Source organism: Cervus elaphus, chromosome 29 (genome assembly GCF_910594005.1).
Source record: "Cervus elaphus chromosome 29, mCerEla1.1, whole genome shotgun sequence".
NCBI lineage: Eukaryota > Metazoa > Chordata > Mammalia > Artiodactyla > Cervidae > Cervus > Cervus elaphus.
The window spans coordinates 15,918,183-15,936,107 of NC_057843.1; the positions used below are offsets into that span (position 1 = coordinate 15,918,183).

General features: G+C 36.3%; 1 long non-coding RNA gene across 1 annotated transcript in view; it reads left to right on the top strand.

The window, feature by feature from the left end:
- Positions 1-17,155, top strand: part of LOC122686193 — a 397,014-nt gene extending 379,859 nt beyond the window's left edge. The window contains exon 4 of the long non-coding RNA XR_006338647.1: positions 17,024-17,155. This is a non-coding gene — a long non-coding RNA (uncharacterized LOC122686193). The remainder of the gene's footprint in view (positions 1-17,023) is intronic.
- The last annotated feature ends 770 nt before the right edge of the window (positions 17,156-17,925 follow it).

Genomic DNA, 17,925 nt, shown 5'->3' on the forward strand with positions numbered 1-17,925 from the left:
TAAATTGATGCAGCTACTATGGAGAGCAGTGTGGAGGTTCCTTATAAAACTAAAAACAGAGCTACCAGATGATCCAGCAATCTCAATCCTGGGTGTATATCCAGAGGAAAAGATAGTTTGAAAGGATGTATGCACCCCGGTGTTCATGGCAGTACTGTTTATAATAGGCAAGACATGGGAGCAGAGCAACCTAAATGTCCATCAGCAGACAAATGGGTAAAGAAGATGTGGTACCTATATACACCACAGTGGAATATTACTCTGTCATTACAAAAGAATGAAATAATGCCCTTTGTAGCACCATGTATGGACCTGGAGATTATCATAAGTGAAGTAAGTCAGACAAAGATAGATATCATATGATACTGCTTATATGTGGACTCTTAAAAAAAATACAACGATCTGTTATTTACAAATCAGAAACAGACTCTCAGAGAATAAAACTTACGGTTAGCACAAGGGAGTAGGGGTGGGAGGGATAGCTTGGGTGTTTAAGATTGACATATACACATTGCTAATTTTTAAGATAGATAACTGACAAGGATCTACTATATAGCACAGAGAACTCTGCTCAATATTCTGCAGTAATCTAAGTGGGAAAAGAATTTATATAAGAATAGACACATGTACATGTATAACTGAGTCACTTTGTTACACGCCTGAAACCAACAAACATTGTCAATCAACTATGCGCGTGCTTGCTAAGCCATTAAAGTTGTGTCTGACTCTGTGCGACCCTATGGACTGTAGCCCACCAAGCTCCTCTCTCCATGGGATTCTCCAGGCATGAATACTAGCGTGAGTTGCTATGCCCTCCTCTAGCAGATCTTCCCAACACAGGGATCAAACTCCTGTATCTTATGTCTCCTGCATTGGCAGGCGGTTCTTTACCAAAAGCACCACCTGGGAAACCCAAATCAACTATAGTCCAGTATAAAATAAATTAAAAAAAAATTATTCTTACATAAAGTAAAATATTTTATTGGGGCTTTTGGATATTTCCTAAACTGTATCTATGATTTTAAATCTGTAAATAGGAACCCAGAGTCCCCCTTGTTAAATATATATATATTTTGTGTGTGAAAAGCATCCTCTTGAAATGATTGTTTCCTAGTTTAGCAGTTATGCTTCCAGATGTAATTATGTATTAGCCAAGGATATGAATCCTCTCACTTGTAATCATGTGTTCTCATTAGGAAACTGGCCGTGCCATAGGAAATCAGTGATTAAACTTCCATTCAGTGTAGTTTCTTCATCAGTCCTTGGAACAGGTGTCAGGATTATTCTCTATTGGCATTTTGCTTGGTACCTGGACTATTAATCTATTTGTATGAAAAGTTGGGATGATATATTGTCTCTGCCTTAAATCCTTTATATCTTGTGAGTTTCTTTGGCATTTAATGTAATGGATAACTCCCTTTGGGTCATTAAAAACAAGAAGGTCAGGTTTTCCGTTTTCCTGACACAGCAGAGCTCTGATTAACTGTAAAGGCGCAAGGTGATATCTTCCACTTTGAAACTTCCTATGGGATGAGAGTAATGTAAGTGATTATTTCAAGTGGAAACAGCAATAAGCCACATGTGAGCTTATTTCACATTAGCACATGTTAAGAAAACGATCAACGTTTTCTTGGAACTACAGTAATTGTATTCAGTCTTGTATGAAGGCAGAAATATGTTTTTGGTGGAAGGGAGAGAAGGATTTATAGGAATTTAACCTAGTAATTTTAAAAATAATGCAAAGTCCCCTAATCAGAATAGAATATTATAATACTACACAGTACCCTATGTATGTTAATAAAATTATCCCTGTAATCCTCTTATGCAGATACTCTTCAAGTTTACCATCAACTTCAAAATCTAGTTCATGATCATATACTTTAATTTCATAGCTGAAAAGTTTCTCCTTCAAATTTCATTGTTTTCACTCATCATTTTCCCATTGTCTTGGACAAGCTTCTCCTCCACTCTCCCGTCCACCTCCTTCCCTCCTTATCATTTTTATTTTCATGATTCAAAACTTAAAAACAAACTAACCAAATTTGTTAAGGCCCTATATCACAGTTTTATTTCAAAAGCTGCAAAGGGAGGGGACAAAACTGACCAAGTAAAGAATAGTCATTCTTGGAAAATATACTTTTATAGTAAAATAATTGATTAGGTAATCATCACTATATGGATATAAAGAGAAAGAATATCCAGATAAAGAGCATTATACACCTGATTGATAGCGAGTGAGCTGGCTACTTAATTTCAAAAGAGGCCTTATTGTACATAGAAAACCCTAAAGATAGTATCAGAAAATTACTAGAGCTAATCAATGAATTTAGCAAAGTTTCAGGATGCAAAATCAATACACAGAAATCACTTGCATTTCTATATACTAACAATGAAAAATCAGAAAGAGAAATTAAGGAATCAATCCCATTAACCTTTGCAACAAAAAGAATTAAATATCTAGGAATAAACTTACCTAAGGAGACAAAAGAACTGTACACAGAAAATTATGAGACACTGATGAAAGAAATCAAAGACAACATAAACAGATGGAGAGATATTCCATGTTCCTGGGTAGAAAGAATGAATATTGTGAAAATGACTATACTACCAAATGCAATCTACAAATTCAATGCGACCCCTATCAAATTACCGACATCACAGACATTTTTCACAGAACTAGAACAAAAAATTTCACAATTCATATGGAAACACAAAAGACCCTGAATGGCCAAAGCAGTCCTGAGAAAGAAGAACGGAGCTGGAAGAATCAAGCTTCCTAATTTCAGATTATACTACAGAGCCACAGTCATCAAGACAGTATGATACTGGGACAAAAACAGAAACATAGGCCAATGGAACAAGATAGAAAGCCCAGAAATAAACCCATGAACCTATGGGTACCTTATATTTGACAAAGGAGGCAAAAATATAGAATGGGGCAAAGACAGCCTCTTCAATAAATGATGCTGGGAAAACTGCACAGCTACATGTAAAAGAATGAAATTAGAACACTTCCTACACCATGCACAAAGATAAACTCAAAATGGATTAAAGACCTCCATGTGAGCCCAGAAACTGTAAAACTCTTAGAGGAAAACTTGGGCAGAACATTCAATGACATAAATCAAAGCAAGATCCTCTATGACCCACCCGCTAGAGTAATGGAAATAAAAACAAAAGTAAACAAGTGAGACCTGATTAAACTTAAAAGCTTTTGCACAGCACAGAAAACTATAAGCAAGGTGAAAAGACAGCCCTTAGAATGGGAGAAAATAATGGCAGGTAAAACAACTGACAAACGATTGATTTCCACAATATACAAGCAGCTCATACAACTCAATGCCAGAAAAACAAACAACCCAATCAAAAAGTGGGGAAAAGACCTAAACGGACATTTCTCCAAAGAAGACATACAGATGGCTAACAAACACATGAAGAGATGCTCAACATCACTCATAATTAGAGAAATGCAAATCAAAACTACAATGAGATATCACCTCACACCAGTCAGAATGGCCATTTTCAAAAAGTCTACAAACAATAAATGCTGGAGAGGGTGTGGAGAAAAGGGAACGCTCTTGCACTGTTGGTGGGAGTGTAAATTGATACAGCCACTATGGAAGACGGTATGGAGATTCCTTAAGAAACTAGGAATACAACTACCATATGACCCAGCAATCCCACTGCTAGGCATATACCCTGAGGAAACTGAAATTGAAAAAGACACATGTATCTCATCGTTCATTGCAGCACTATTTATAATAGCTAGAATATGAAACAACCTATTGTATTTGATGTGATTGTGATTGTTTTCTTTATTTCTTTTCCAGATATTTTCTTCTTAGTGTGTAGAATTGGGGAGATAAACCTGACTTAATATTGATGTATTTACATATATTATATGTAATCAGTCAATCAGTTCAGATGCTCAGTTGTGTCTGACTCTTTGCTACCGCATGGACTGCAGCATGCCAGGCTTCCTTGTTTATCACCAACTCCCAGAGCTTACTCAGACTCATGTTCTTTGAGTTGGTGATGCCATCCAACCATCTCATCCTGTGTATATGTTTAGTATTTTATTTTTAGAATAGTTTCAAGTTTACAGCAGAAATGAGTAGAAAGTACTGAGATTTTGCATATATGTCCTGTCTCTACATTTTCATAGCCTCTATCACCATCAACACCCCCTATTATATGGTACATTTGTTACAAATGATGACATCCATTGACACATCATAATCACCCAAAGTCCATAGTTTACATTAGAGTTCACTCTTGATGTCATACAATCTCTGGGTTCAGACAAATATATAATGACCTGTACCCACCATTATGTAATCATACAGAGCTGTTTCACTGCCCTGAAAATCAACTGTGCTCCATGTATTCCTTCCTTCTTTCCTTCCTGGTGACCACTGATCTTACTGCTTCTATGGTTTCACCTTTTCAGAATGTCATATAGTTGGGATCATACAGTATATAACCTTTTAAAATTGCCTTCTCTCAAAGTTTCTTTCATGTCTCTTTAATGCTTAATAATTTTGTTTTTGTTTTGTAGTGCTGAACCATAGGACTTCATTTTAGTGATGTATCATTTTCCATTGAATAAATATGTCACAGTGTATTTATGCATTCACCTAATGAAGAACCTCTTTGTTGCTTCCATATTTTGGCAAATATAAACCAAGATATGCTATAAATATTCACATGCAGGTTTTTGTGGGAATATAAGTCTTCACTGAATTTGGTAAATAAGAAAGAAATCAACTGCTAGATCATATGGGAAGACTATGTTTAGTTGGCAAGAAACTACCTTCCAAAGTGACTGTACCATCCAGCATTCCCATCATCAATTAACAAATTTCTGTTCTGTCATAGCCTAACCTAACCTAAGCATATGTATTATGTTCTTATATGTTTTTTATTTGATTTGCTAAAATTTTGGATGTGAATTATGCTGTCTCCCAAATTTCTGTCCCAATCAGGTCTGAAACAGATTGTCTTCTGTTTCAAATTCTATCATATTAAATAGGATAGTTATTTCCTCTTTTTTTTTAAATTATGGGAATACCTCTCTCTCACTCTCATTTTCTCTGTCTTCTCCTCCCCCTAATTCTTATAGCTATTTATTTCTTCCACACTACAATTATTGTGTACTTATTATTGACAATCTCAGTGCTCTTTTTAAAGATGAACATTGCCTAGAATCCTTGATATTAAGGAGGCTTAGTCTACTGGAGAGAAGTGGACATATTACAAATGATTCAGGTTCAACCTGGTAACTGAATATGATAGGTTACTACAGGAATTCTTGTGTGTGTGTGTGCATGTGTGTGTGTGTGCATATGTGTGTGTGTGTGTGTGTGTGTGTGTCTTCTCAGTCGTGTCTGACTTTGGGATCCCTTGGACTGTCGCCTGCCAGGTTCCTCTGTCCATTGAATTTTCCAGGCAAGAATATGGGAATGGGTTGCCATTTCCTACTCCAGAGGATCTTCCCAACCCAGAGATCAAACCTGTGTCTCTTGCATCTCCTGCACTGGGAGGCAAATTCTTTAACACTAGCACTACCTGGGAAGCCCCAGGAATTCCTTTAGTCAAAGATATAATGCTGGAGTTAAGACTAGTTTGCCAGATAAACCAAGCAAGGAAACTTTTCAAAGAGGAAGTAGCCTATTAAAATCAGGTAAACAAAGGACAGCATATCGTGTTTTGGAAATTACCAGGGTATGTTAGATGATGAGCAGATTTCATCAAATAAAGGATGGTATGTCATAGTCAAGAAATTTTGATTTTATCCTATTAGTGATGATGGTGAGATTTATATTTCAAAGAGCAATTGCTTAGAGAAAGCTGGATTTGGGCTGGGATACCACTTTGGAAGTAGTTTTAGCAGTCTAAAGAGACAAGGGGATGAGTTCAAAGATAACTTAAGAGAGTAAACATGACCTATTGCTGACTAGATGTGGGAGTGAGGAAGGAGGAGGAACAAAAGGTAATTTCCATTGTTTCATGTGTTTCTCAATGTTGTTTTTTGTTCTTACCTGTTTTGTTGGTTTCTGCATCTGTGTGGGTAGCAACACCATTCATTGACCTAAAAATATAAAAGAGAAGAGGCATCTCATTAAGGGAGTCATTTGGTTTAATTGTGAATCGCCTGAAGCTGAAGTGCTGGTCTCATAGCCAGGGAACATGAAGGATAGGCGGGCGGAAGTAAAGGTCTTAAGTCCAAAGGGGGTTGGATGTCCAGAGTTACAGATCTGTGAGTTACCAGTGCTGTATCTGAGTTGGGGGAATATTTAAAGTGCATCAGGTCCAACCACAAATATCGCTGCTTCACACAGCTCTGCAGATCTGAATGTACATTCAAGTAAAGGCCATACCCGAAGCAGAGAAGTGTCCATGTGGATAAGATCAGAGGTGCAGTGATTGATCGCTCCCTGTGAGATAAGCATTAAACATCCCTGTGTGGCAGCCGTCATCGACTGTCGGTAATATGTAGGTATAGATCCTTTGTGCAGAATGACAAATGCCAAGAAAACTTGGAACTTCACAGAGAAGCTATCTCATTTTGATAATCATTTATTATATAGAAATCATATTTATCCTCTTATGTAGGAAAGATATCAAATAGAAAGATACAAAAAAAATTTTTTTTGAGTCAATATAGGTCATTTGTGTGAACTCACATTGTGGAAATTGTGAGTCATAAGGAAAGAGTATTTTTTGAAAGAAAGATTTCAAACAAACATAAAAAAATCTAAAGAATAGTGAAACATAGCCTGTAAATCCACCTCTACCCAGTTGTCGTTTTGTCATACTTAGTTCAGTTTTGTTGTTTTCATTTTTGTGTCAGAAGCATATCTTCATAGATGATGCTGAATCTTCCTTTGTAGCCATTTCTGCTTCCTGCTTCTCATGTAAACAGTGACCTACATTTGCTGTGTATCTCTTATGTCTACATTTTTACTCTATATGCTTTGTTGAAATTATTGATGGTATCATTGCGGATGCATTTCTAGATTTTCTATTCATTTCAGTTGATCCATTTGTGTATCATTGTATCAGTAACCCACCTTCTTAATTACTGTGACTTTATAGGAATCTTTGAAGCCAAATACAGTAAATTACCTAATTTTAATTCTTTTTTATTTATTTTGGCTTTGCCTAGCTCTTTTATATTTTTGTATAAATTAAATAATTAGCTTCACAATTGCTTTTTTTTTTTAACGAGCCTGCTGGGATTGTGATTATATTGTATTGACTTTATAAATCAGCTCAAAGGGTCTTAGTGTCTTAAAAACGTTGAGTTTTCTAATGCATAAACATGGTGTATCTCTCTGTTTATTTAAATTATCTTTAATTGTCTTACAATATTTTGTTATTTTCAGTGTAGGGACATTATAGGTTGTATTAATTTTCTACTGATGTTTTAAAAATCACCACAAATTGAATGGCTTAAAGCAAAATCCATTTAATATCTCACAATTTCTATAGGTCAGGAGTCTAGACTTAGTGTAGTTGAGTCCTTTGCTTAAGTTCTCACAGCTTAGAAATCATGTATCAGACATGTCTGAGATCTCTTCTGAAACTCAGGTTTTTTATTTTTTCCCCTCCAGCTCAGATGGCTATTGGCAGAATTAATTTCCATGGACTGTAGAACTCATGGATGCTATGCCTTCAAGGCCGACTAAAGGCATCTCTCTGAGACTGCACCTTCTTTTAAAGGCTTACCTGACTAGGTCAGGCCAAACCAGGTTGATCTTCCTTTTGCTTAACTCAATGGCAACTGACTAGTAATCTAATCATAAGCAACAACTCATTTTCACAGGTCTCTCCCACATTCAAAGGGAGGGGACTGTATGGACATTTACCCCCAAGGAGGCATAAACCATGGAGGCTGGGTTAGAATTTTGCCTGATTACACACATTTTTTTTGACGAATTTCTTTAAGTACTATATTTTGTGATGCAATAATATATTATTTTTAAATTTTATTTTTCATTGGAGGATAATTAGTTTACAATATTGTGGTGTTTCTGCAATACGTCAACATGAATCAGTCATAGGTGTACATATCTCACCTCCTTCTTAAACCTCCTTCCCTCCTGCCTCCCCATCCCATCCCTCTAGGTTGTCACAGAGCCCCAGACTAGCTATGTGCTTTACATATGGTAATGTGTATGTTTCATCGTGACTCTCTCAAAGAATCCCACCTTCTCTCTCCCTCTCTCCCTGTCCAAAAGTCTGTTCTCTATGTCTGCATCTCCATTGCTGCCCTGCAGACAGGTTCATCAGTACCATCATTATTTAAATTTCACTTCCCATTTGTTTGTGAAGCAAATCACTTTAAATTTAATGTATCTTTATTGAACAGGTGTGCTAGTTATCTAATTGTATCCAGAAGTCATTCTCAACATTCTCCTTAAAACATTGATTTGAAATTTACCAGACACAGTCTTTCTGGCTTTTGTTTTTGTACTTGTTTTTGGTAATTTTTCTGAATACATCATAACTTCAGTCACAGTCTCTCTATTCAATTTTTTTTCCCTGATTTTCTTTCCTCTTTGTTATTCTTTTTTTTTTTGTTATTCTTTTTGATATACTTCATATTACTTTGGGTCAGTCTCCTAGCTGAGTCTTAGTAGATTTTCTATCAATTTTAAAAAGCGAAATTCTGTGTCAGTCAGGAGTTTTAGTTACAAGTATTGGGAAATAACACTGGCTCTCTTAAACATTGACATGAACTTAGAAGAAGGAGATTCAGACCTTACAAAATAGGCATGTGGACAAGAAAGTGGAAGGGAAGCCAGGAGCTGAAAAAATAAACAGCGTCACATTGCAGGAAAACGTACTCTTTTAGTCACTGTTTTTATATATATTATATAAATATATATATTATTTATACACACTATATATATAATATATATGTTATTTGGGGCTTCCCTGGTGGCTCAAATGGTAAAGCGTCTGCCTATGATGTGGGAGACCCAGGTTTAATCCCTGGGTTGGGAAGATCTCCTGGAGAAGGAAATGGCAGCCCCCTCTGGTATTCTTGCCTGGAAAATCCCAAGGACGGAAGAACCTGGTAGGGCTACAGTCCATGGGGTCACAAAGAGTCGGACACGACTGAGCGACTTCACCATATATATTATTTATACACACTGTTTTATATGTATATATATAAACATGTGTGTGTACAATTGCTTAGTCATGTCTAATTCTTTGTCACCCCATGGACTGTAGCCTGCCAGGATCCTCTGTTGATGAGACTTTCCAGGCAAGAATGCTAGAGTGAGTTGCTATTTCCTTCTCCAAGGGATCTTCCTGACCCAGGGATCCAGCCCTCATCTCCTGTGTCTCCTGCATTGGCAGACAGATTCTTTACCACTGAGCCATATGTATATATATATACACACACACACACACATATATATAATATATTTGTAGCTATATATATAATATGTGTATATATGTCATATATTTATTTATGTATCATTTCCTTAAGCATCCAAGTTTATGTCACATCTGTGCTCCCCTCATTCCCCAGCAGCAATAGAAAGAAAGCTTTCCTTTCCCTTCAAGATTATCCTTATGTTAATAATGCAGAATGCAATAATAATGCAACATTCAAGCTCTTTCCTACTTTCCTAACAAAAATCAGGGACCTAATTGGAAGAGGAATGTATTGGTTCCTGGGCAGCCAAAAACAAACAAACAAACATGGCATTATCTCTCTCGTATTTTATCTGTGTATACCTGATGTTGGGGAAAATTGGTTGGGGAAAGTGTTCAGAAAGGGAAAAGTCTAGAAATACTAATAAAAGAGAGAAATGGTCTACCTGGGTTTATTCTTGAATTGATTGTAAAAACAAATTGATAGGACAATTTGTAATATATTCTATTAGAAAAAAACATGGCCTATGCAACTAAGAAGTCAGAAGTTTAAATTCTGCTTCTCCCTCTTGGCTTTTTGACCCGAGGCAAGCTGTTTATCCTCAGTGATTCTAGGTTTTCTCGGTCACCAAGTAGGAATAATCACATCTGTCTCCTAGGTTTGCTGTAGTGATTAAATGAACACGTGTGTAAAACATCCACCACAACACATTAATTCACAGTGGTTACCTGCCAATTATGTGTTCTTCTCTTAACCCTTCTTTCTCAAATGCTCTCTGACTCCTGAAATACCCTACAACCACCACTATCACTCCGCTGAAAGGAGCTATGGCATCTCAAAAATGCTGAGTGCATCCCATCAGGAAGTGAATGTGATCCCATCAGTAATTGCTGTCAGACTCCTGCCATCTGTGGACTGTTATTGAGGGTGGTCATGTAGAGAGACATAAACTTCTCCTCCTTGAAAGGGAAGTTGTCATGAGATAACTATCTTCCCTTCATTTCTTATTTTCCATTGTAGGTACAGTGCTGCCTTATACCAAAGAGAACTTGATTCCTTCTTTCTTATTATGACTAATCTCTACTATCCACAATGATTTCAAATGCCGATAATGGTTTCTTTCTATCCTTAGGAAGTCTTTTTAGTTACCAAAAATTAAAGTTATATTAAATAAGAAGAGTGATGAAGATTGCATACATATTGAACATTAAAATACATTTTTTAAATATTTGAAGAAAAAGGGTGGACCTTTAAAGGAAATTTCTCAATTTATTTGATTCAAGGAAGAATATTTTTTCCAAAATAGATATATTTATTTGAAAGTAAAAGAGAAATAGATGTTATAAATTAAAACTTGTGGGACCATACTTAGAAATGTCAAAAACAGGCTTTGTTCTAGAATAGTGATTCTTAAACACTAATGTATCTTTGTGCAATCTAAGGAACTGTCATTTGCAGAATTTCCAATTTCACTCCAAAAATGGAGTTTCATTCTGGAGTGGTGCCCAAGAATCTACAGTATGAAATGCAGTTTTTGATGGTTTTGACAAGCTAATACAAAGGACTTTTTTCCTCCACTAGAAAGATTTCTTGAGAAGTCTTTACCTACCATGTATTTTGCCAGTAGGTGGGGAAATGGGACCAACATGTACACAGCAATGGGCAGTGACTCTTCAACAGTTGTAAAGCAGTATCTTAAACTGGTGACAAGTGACCAAAACCTGTTAAAAGAGTATTCTCTCTGGAAAAGTGGTGTTTAATATGTTTATAATGCTCTTAGGTTAAGCTTGCTTTCTTCACTTCACCATTGACTGTCCATTTGGCTTCTGGTTGTAGTCAGCCAAGCTGTGTTCATCTTTGAGTCAGGTGACTGACCCTGAGACATTTGACTGTGAGTCCTGAGTATCCATAGGATCCCTCCCTAAGCCACAGAAACCTCAATGCGTTAGTTGCTCAGTCTTGTCTGACTCTTTGTGACACCAGGGACTATAGCCTGCCAGGTTCCTCTGTCCATGAGATTCTCCAGGCAAGAATACTGGAGTGTGTTGCCATTTCCTTCTCCAGGGGATCTTCCTGACCCATGAATCAAACTAGGATCTCTCACACTGCAGGCAGACTCTTTACCATCTGAGCCACCAGGAAATTACAGAAAACTCAGAATGTGAGGTATTTGGGAACTTTCGGGTGATGATTCAGTTTTGTTTGTAAGTTCTCACTTGACCAGACCACGCCAACTAGAGTCAAGATATGCACTGTTTTTCTACTCTAGGCTGACATATTCTGGAAGAGTTAATACAGGCTCGACCCCTGCCCCTCTTCCATAATGCATCAGCTTAGTTCTCTGTCCATCCTAGTGGACTATGGGCAATACCTGGGCAGTACCTGAATCTTTTATTTTTTTTATGCTTTCTTTTTTTTTTTAACTTAAATTAATTTACTTATTTTTCCAATCTTATTTACTTTTGATTGAAGGAAAATTGCTTCACAGTATTGTATTGACCAGTGCCATACATCACATGAATCAGCCATAGGTATACACATGTCCCCTCCCTCTTGAACTGAATCTGTCCTTGTCTTATCCTCAGAGCCTGGCACATTACATATAACTTAATGGATTCTTAAAATTCTGTTGAGCTGAAAAGACAAAGAGGGAGGAAACAAAGGGAGGATTGAAGGAAGTATGGAAGAAAAAAAGGAAGAGAAGATAGTGAAGGAACGGAAGAGGAGAAGAGGGGAAGGAGGGAATGGAGAAAAGTGGGAACAGGAAAGGAATGAAAAAGACTGGAGACATGTTTCATTTGTGAAGAATTTGGGAGTGTAATAGAATCCCTCCTTTAAAAAAAAATCAAGGAAGAGTGTGGACTATATTAATTGGTATTTTCTAGGTCATAATCAATTCAGAATTAGGTGTCTTTGAGCAGACACGAAGAATTGTTTGTATTTGAGTATCAGGCACTGGTTTCTCAGATGTAGATTGAATTACCCTAGATTTTGTTTTATGTCACTTAAGAGGCTGCCTGCTGGGCTTCTGAAATAAAAACATTAACTGGATATCTTAGAATATTATTTTAAGCATGCAATTACTAATAACGGAACTAAACATACCAAATGGGCATCAGCAAAACACCACTCTGCTACTTATAGTTCAGTCTAATCACACACTTTGTCACAATCCGTCAACACACTCTTCTCCTGGTGTCTATATTTTTTTTTTTCACTGGGAAACAAATTGGCTCGAGAGAGAGAGAACAATATCATTTGTTGCTTTCAGAAAATTAAGCTTCTTTAAAACTGAGTACTCAGAAATCCTGTTATTTTGTTTGTTGGCTTTGGCATCTTCTTTCTAAAATAAAACCTACCCCCAAACATGGTTCTTTAAAAACAAGTGAATTGGAGATCTATAAAGTTGTTTAGACACCATGTGTAGAAAGCTGGCTAAGAGAGTGGTGTATTAGAAAGACAGGGACATCATGAGTTTGGGTGTTCATCCAGACCTGCTATGATCTTATGATCTCTGAGATGTCACCTCATTTCCCAGAAACTCAGATTTTCATCAGTAGATTGAGCAAATCTCTCAAATTCAGTTTATAAGAATTTAAAACTGGCAATACCACACTATCAATTAACTGCACACCCACCTCTCTTTTTCAAAAGCTCAATGCCCTGGGGCAATCATTTAAAATCCCTTATCTTTATTTTCACCACCATAAATAGGACATTATTGTAATACTTACTTCACATGGCTTTTGAGACAATTAAATGAGAAACTATATATAAAGCAGATAGCAGTTAACAGTGATTTTTGTTAATCACCCACCCCTGCCTGCTGGGAAATAATCTATAATGTTTACATTTGACTAAACGAAGAAAAAGAAAAGAAGCTAGAAGCAATAAATCTGTTACTTAAAACATAGTGGCATCTTTCCTTTTCCAATATCACTGATCAAAGGGTACAGATTTGAAATATGTAAGGCCAAAAGCTTCATAACTTTAATCACTGATAACCTTCCTATTCCTCCATTCTGGATGTTTGCATTCTTGAGGTTTATGCAGGAAAATGAGTAACTTAGATGCAAGGCCTGCAAAATGCACCAGTCATATAACAAATGCACTGAGCTCATAGAATGCTGAGCCTTCCTACGGTTTTGTTGGCAACCAGAGGGCTTTGCAGCGTGCCCGTGGGGATCATGAAGTGCATCCCTGAGATAAAGTATAAAAAGCGTCATATCAACAAGTACAAATCAATGTCTTATGAAATATGTGCCTCAGTGCTAGAGGGATCCTTGGGAAAGCTTTCTTCCAAGCAGTAAGATAAACTAAAAGGACAGTCGTAGTATACATAAAGAAAGACAAAGAAGACAAAATTCAATTACAGATCACTTAAGGCCAGACCAAGAAACAAGAAAGTAGGGTCTGTGAAGGTTGAATTTCTTCTACTTTATAAAAAATTTATTGCAGACTTGTTTTATTTTAGATTCACATACAATAGTATTTTATCAATAGGTTCTGTACCTCATGCCCCTATCTAGAACCTCTTTGAACATGATCAAAAATTGTAAGTCAATATTATTGAGGTATAAATTACATATGATATAATGTTCTCATTCAAAATTATTTTTAAAGAATACAAATCTCTCAAAAATAAGAATAACATTTATTTTTAAAAGGCTTGTTTTCAGACTAGTTTCAGTATAAGCAGAGATCCAAAAAATAAAAGAAGATAGAAGAAAATGGAACCATTTGGAAGCCATATTGATTTTATTAAGAAAAAATGTCTTTATTGTTTTCCTTAACTTCTAAAGAGTATTTTTAGAAGTATAATCTGTGTCTTTTGTTTCCATATTCCTATTCAGTATCATATCTGAAGGGAGGGAAGTGAAAAGTTGTTGTTTTTTTTTTCTCTCTAAAAATTGGTCTTTAAAATTCAAACCAATGTTGTGGAATTAGTGTTTCCTTTGATCATCTCGTGAACTTCTCTTTAAGGAAAATACATGCATTTAATGTTATATATCCTCTTTGAGAAAAATAAATGGAAAAATAATACAGAAACTATGTAAAGCAATTTGTTGTATAACAGTACCTGCACCAAAATCTGTTGACTTGTGACATAGGCCACATAAGATTGTACTGCGAAGCCTAATACATACATGTGGGAGGCACTGACTTGTGTTGGATGCCAGAAATGTCAATGTACTGTCAGAACCTAGTTGGTTGGATTTTTTGAATCATCATGACTCACTCAGTTAGTGGGCTTGAAAGAGACACAGAACCATCACATCCGGTACAATCTGAATACAAGTTGACTGGATAAGTCAGTCGTTTTGTGCTGTAGCCCTTGGTCTATAATGGTTTGCTCACTGGCAAACTTAATAACCCCTTTGTCTGATCATATGGTGGCTGGGATATAAAATAAAACCAATTATTTTAATGTAGTCTAATGTTGCTGCCTTTTCTGGGTACCAGTATATGTCAGCAAATCAGAATAGAATAAATAGTACATTTTTAATGGGAAGAATAAGTGTGTTTTCATTGTGTATTTGGGTACCTAACCCCTTAGGTGGCACAATTGAAGTGCTCAGTTAAAATCTGTGGAATGAATAAGTGGGTTAATGAATGAATTAGAGTTCAATGGTCAGTAGAAAATCTTTTCATTCATTACTTAAAATATACACAGAAAACCTATCCATTCAAAGAAGAGATCAATAACATCATTTATGTGTGGTGAAATAAAGCCATTTTAGAAAGCAAATAGGTATGCTGGTTTACTTAGTTTCACTCTTATATAGTAAGTGGTAGAACTGAAGTTTTAGGAATCACATTAGGTCACAGGTGGGTCCTTCCAAACCAACTAGCTTTCAAAGATCCCTCACTTCAAAGTCAGTTTGGTAGCTTGAAGATTATGTTTAATTTCCACTTGCCTGACATTTAGCCTACCTGTATATGACTTCTTCTAATACCCTGCTTGTCCCCCAAGAGACAGGAAAGGATTACTACTCATGGAAATGGATCTGTTTTATAAAAGACTTGATTTGATAACTCTTAGAGTATCCTCTAAGAAGAAAAGTAAAATAATTTAGAGAATGAATAGGAACATTTGTGTCCAGAAGTTAACTAAAATTTTAGCTTCATGAATACCAGAACTTGGATCAATAGCTTTGGCAATTTCAACTGTTATGCGTATGTGTGTGTATCTGGGTATATGGGTATTTATGTTTGACATGAATAGCATCAACACAACACTTGAATTTTGAATTGCACAGTGGTCACTTAGTGTCCAGGTACACATGTCTTGATTTTTAAGGGCTTACTTTGAAGTGTTGCATTTTATTCTGATGTATGCATTTGACTTCAGCCCCTTGCTATATTACCATTCTTGCTTAAATGGCACGAATATAGGGTATCTCACTCTGTGTCTTCTAGTGAAGTTTCCACATGGACTTCTGGGAATAGTAGTTGAAGTTCTATTCACAAATCCATGAGGATATATCATTCCGTGGCTTGTTAAAGCCAGCCTTTGCACCTGTGTTCATGAATCTGCCACACATAACCATTCACATGAGGCCCCTTACTGGCTTAGAACAACCTCTCAACCATTTCTGCTGCACCACTTAGAAAAAATAATAATAATAAATGTTTTTTTGTATATGCATAGCTAAATAAGGTTGTGGTAGCTAAAAAAAATATCTAGTCATTCTTAAAGCCTACCCTGGGAAGACCACTAAAGGAATCTATCCATTAGAATCCTTCTGAATTTCTATTGAACAGTTATTTGTGTGGCAGGTATCCGTGCAAGCGTACAATCAGGAGGTGTTGATTACACATGGAGTTTTATCTCCTTGAATGGAAGCTAAACATGCTTATGAAAATTAAATACCATATTTACTCATATGAGTATAAATAGTCTAAGCATTAAATGTGTGGTAGATTGCCCCGATATTAGTTATCTAATTATTTTCCTGGTTTCCGGTCTTTCCTTTGTATACAGACTCTGGCTACCGCACGTTTGTGTTGGTGACTGTCTGGTGTGGTCTGTATCTTGATTTGGATCATGGAGGCTGCTGAATTTGAAGCCCCTTATATATGTTCATCAGAGGTGTTCCTCATATGCTATCATACAGACATGTTTTAATTTCTAAGTTGGGAATATTGAAGTGGAATGTCAGAACTCACAGATGTAACTGTCCTTGATCTAGGTCATTATGTGGATTTTCTTCTAGCTGCTGATGGGTTTTTTTCTGTTGAACCTCATTACCAGTTACCCTGAGAATATTATGAATAGAGTCATAAAAATGCTTTTGAGTACTCCAAGTGGTCACCTACATGAAGAAGAAGGGGTATGCACTATAAAGTGTGTGAGTTTTAATATCAATAATATTTATTTACACTGACAGCTTAAATAGATCTATTAATAACATGAAGAGGAACATGCACTCTGCCAAAACACCTTCTGTAGCACATAAATGTCAGCCTATTGGCTTTAATGTTTATCAGCATCTTGAGAGGCATTTATTGCTCCTCATGCACTCCTTTATGATTCCCTTATTGATCAAGTAGTGATGCCTCCTGGACCAAGGACATGGTTTCCTATCTTTCAGTTAGAATGAAAAAAAAATGCCTTGTTTGTTGCAGGTTTGTTTCAAGGAGATGACATGTGGGATTCTGAGAGATGCTGCTGCCCATGATGTGTTGGAATTATCATGATCTACTACCCAGTTTGGATTTCACCCAGTGGTCAAGAGCTTTGCATGGTAGACAGCAAGGGTTGGATTTTTAAAAAGAGTAAACCAGGTAAGATTTGAGGGAGTCATCTGATCATTTATCATTTGTTTAGGCACTTCTAAGGGCTTTAGAGAGCTGCCAAGGTGTATTGAATAATGTATAACTTCTCTGTTTGCTTTCTAAGTCCTCTCAACAGGTTGTTGAAGAATGGTGCTCCCTTGAATTCAGGAGAATGGATATAGTAATGATTGAGTTCCTTTTTCTCAAGAGGAGGGGAGGAGTTATTTTAAGATACACGTAAAGCAGACACAAGATACTGTGGATGATAGTTTAATGCAATAGCCCCAAATTGCAAGCTAAGGCAGTTTCCTCTTTAGGGAACTACTCTGAACTATAATGGAATAAGCAGTTGTACTCTTTGAAGGTTAAGTAGGGAAAGTGTTGCAGTTCATAGCATATGATCTTACATATATGCTTCAAAGTTATTCCAATTTAGAAGGTATACCATTATTTTGCCTTTTATTTTTTGAAAGTATTTATCATGCTAAATTCTGTTCATCTAAGTATTATTTGATATGGTAGCATAATGACCTAGTCCATTGTGGCTTCTGGAATTTAAAAGGTAACACATATTCAAGCACTCTCTGCGACTTTTTGTCTGTTTCATTCTGGAACCTCTTTTCAATTATCAGATCTTATCTTTCTCTTTAACTCTCTTCTTCCTCTATAATATAATTAAAATTTGTTAGTAACAATTACTTGGGGCAACTACATTATTCCTATCTTCTGATTTTAAGACTATCAGAGTTCTT